At 38.5% G+C, this 3,388-nt stretch overlaps 1 long non-coding RNA gene across 1 annotated transcript; it reads right to left on the bottom strand.

Moving 5' to 3' along the window:
• Nucleotides 1-1,668: 1,668 nt before the first annotated feature.
• LOC147637917 (uncharacterized) lies at nt 1,669-2,859 on the bottom strand. Its single transcript, XR_015266003.1, has 3 exons — nt 2,698-2,859; nt 2,480-2,608; nt 1,669-1,976 (listed from the first exon to the last, which is right to left on the bottom strand). It is a non-coding gene; the product is annotated as an uncharacterized LOC147637917 (long non-coding RNA).
• Between the last annotated feature and the right edge of the window lie 529 nt (nt 2,860-3,388).

Genomic DNA, 3,388 nt, shown 5'->3' with positions numbered 1-3,388 from the left:
AACATTCTGCAGGTGTGCTAAAGGAGATCAGGAAACAACAAAAAGCTATAGGCTTTGCAATCCCCAAGGCACCTTTTCAGAGGCTAGTGAGAGAAATATGTGATAGTAGGCACCTTGGTTTCAGGTGGAACAGGACTGCCATTCTTTCCTTACAGGAAATGGCAGAGGATTACTTGGAGAAGTACTTTGAAGATGCAATGCTTGTAGCAGCCCATGCTCACAGGGTAACTCTGATGGCCAAGGACTTCAACACTTTGTCCAGAGTGAGATGAAGGTATGACAAGCTGGTCCATCCTGTGGAATGGCAGGACATAAAAATGAGAGACATATTATTAATTCCACCTACAAGGAAATTGAAGGTAGATAAGGTGAAGGTTGTTGAAGTGACCCACTCAAAGAGCACCAGAGGGAAAGCTGCTTATAAGGAGTCACTGAAGCAGCAAATAGAAGAATCCAAATTTGCTATAGATGTGGAGACTGTACAGATGGAGCTGCAAATACAGAGAAGGCTGCAGGAGCTAGGCCCTAACATAGTTGTACATATTGAAGATGAAACTTCAGAGAATAATTTTGACTTGAGCAGTGACCACTGGAGCTTTGCTTCTATTGACATCCAGCAGAAGCAATGCTTTTTATTCAACTCTCTTAGAAACACACACAGAGAGGTGAAATTGTAAGTGATTTGTGTGCTATTTTTAACTTTAAACTTCATTATTTGGATTTAATGCACACTAACTGAATTATATGTATTGCAGTTGTATTAGAAGGCTTCTAGATGCATTGGATCACTGTCCTCCTAATGTCAATCTTTTGGATTCAATAGAGCCAATAGATTTAGAGGTAGAAAGTTGTTCCCTCTACTGATGTCTATTTCTTGCTATGCCTTTGAACTTATTGAATAATTTTATTTTGTTCAGATATTAACAGTTTCTAACATATCTTTCCAACTATCCAGACACCACAACAAGATGATTCAAGTAGCTGCGGCGGCTGGAGAGTGCTGATTAGTGCCAAATATATACTTTCAAGCTATTTTGAGATAGGACAGCCAGAGCTTGTAAGAAAAAATAATTTTCATTTAGCTTCAAAAAATTTGATATTGGTACAAAGTGTTCTAAATCATCATATCTCATTGCAGATGAGAGAAGATAGCTTCAGCTCGAACTATGTATATAGTTTCAGAGCTGATATAATTTGGAAGTTTTTGAAGTATGCCTCCCCCAAACCTATTGTACTAGCTACTGTCGAGTTGGGTGAGAGCTCTAAAGTCCGAGAAGGTGTCATACACCTTGATGACACAGATGATGCAGATGTGGTGCCACAGGAACAAGGACCTAGTGCTGATGAGGAGAAGCCACAAGAACAAGGACCTGCTGCTGCTGATGTTATTGAGGAGATGATGGAGCAGTAGCAAACAGATGCTCCAGGGGCAGTAGAGAAGACAATGGAGCAGCACCAAGAGACTGTACACGATAGGATGGAGCAGCAGAAAATAGATTCTCCAAATAAAGATGATACGGTGAGCTTGGACCATGTAGAGCAGCCTCTAGATCAGCCTGTAGATAAATAGAAAATTGTTGTCAAGAATATGTTCTGCATATATAATTAAACACTTCTGTACAGAATTTTACTTTATTGAATATAATACCTTTGTTTATGGAGTCTGTGTTATCTCAATTTTTAAATTTTCAATGTCTTTGCATTTTATTGAACTCTCTCTTCTTTTGAGCACCTGCAAAAAAGCAATATGAAACAATAGGGTAAAGTAAACTAATAGCAGTGCTTAATGAGACTAGGATAAGTCACATGGTATACCTTCTTATTGTTGTAGATAAATAAAAAGTCCTTTGAAATAGAACCTTCTGTCTCAAATAGAATGTCATTGCGCAATTGAGCTAGGGAGCAACATTGTCTTAATGAGATATTGACTAGCACATCACCATTCTCAACAACATCAATATCAAGAAGTTTATTTTCTGCACCAAAAGAATCTTCATCTTGATCCATTGGGACTAGTTTTGTACCTAGCATTCGACTGCGCTTATAATAAAAAGAAAAAATAAAATTTTGTGATGCAACCATGTACTTCAGCTGCATAGAAGGTTGGACAACCTCACAAAACACTGAACTACATGTCTTCTTATCCCAACCTTTATCCAAAAATTGTGGCACGCATGCCAGACTTGTTGCTTTAACTGTGAACATTGTTTTTGAAACCTTCACTGGAAAGGTATTAAACAAGTCTACAAAAACTGTGAGAGGCATGCATAAAGAAATTTTTATTATCCTTGTGGCAATATTGGGCCTCAGAGCTTTCTGTACTTCTTTGAAAAGCTTGGCCCTATATGCCTCTGTAACACTAAAATGTGGGAGAGGCCAATCCACTGAATTCCATGCCAGAAGGTCTTGTTTTCTTAACACACCATGTGTGTTTGCATTGTCCAGCAAAACTGATAAAAATGATCAGTAAAAAATATACCGGATTGAGCTAGCTCTGTTGCACATCGACCTTGGTATTGTTGTTCTCCTATCGATCCATGCAAAACATCTATAAATCCCAGAATACAATCGATGTTTTGCCATGTCTCATACGATGAAGGGTATAAATCTGAAATAAAATAACACAAGAATGTCAATAAGCAAAGAAAGAAAGCTTTATCTTAAAAATCCATACACCTCCACAATAGAAAAATATACAATTAGGCCTATGTTGCGGAAGATCATTTGGATAGTCTCGCAAGACAAGTTCTTTATGCATGTACACATGCTGAATCAAAACTTCTTTCACCGATATCTTCCCTCTGGTGATTTTAAAATCTCGTACTCTTTCCTTCCATGATGCCAAGAAAATGTTTTTTGTCTGGGGTCTCTTTCTTTTACTAGGTTTCATGAGCACCCATGCTCCTTTCGAAACACTAAACCTTTCCCAAGTTCCTTCCGTTTTGACTGTACTTGAATTCTCTACCGAAGAAATAGAAGAAGCAGGTCGACGGGGTAAGGATGTGTGGTATAGTTCTGCCTTCATAGCATTATCATCCACAGAGCGTCTTCCACAAGAACGGCCATAGTTTTTATTCACCATGGAGACCTTGTGAATCTGTAACCATAGCAAAGTAATGTAAACAAGATAACAAAGTGAAGTTTCAAGAAAGAGAAAGTGGGCAAACAGACAGTTGACAAGAAACATCTTACTCTAAGCCAAACAGGATCAAGGGAGCAGTTTTGGAAAAGAAGAGCAGTGGTGTAGAATGGTAGACCTTTCGAAGGAAAGGCAGCGCAACATTTCAAAGTTCAAAGGAAGGTGGAAGCGGGAAGGCCCTTGTCAGAGAAAATGTCAAACTAGATTCTATCTTCATGTCCAAAGATCTTGTGAGAATAAAAAACCAAT

Source organism: Cibotium barometz, chromosome 6 (assembly GCF_041138505.1).
Source record: "Cibotium barometz isolate CiBa-2024 chromosome 6, ASM4113850v1, whole genome shotgun sequence".
In the NCBI taxonomy this organism is placed as follows: Eukaryota; Viridiplantae; Streptophyta; class Polypodiopsida; order Cyatheales; family Cibotiaceae; genus Cibotium; species Cibotium barometz.
The sequence above is the reverse complement of the archived record's forward strand: the minus strand, read 5'-3'. Positions and strand labels throughout refer to the sequence as shown.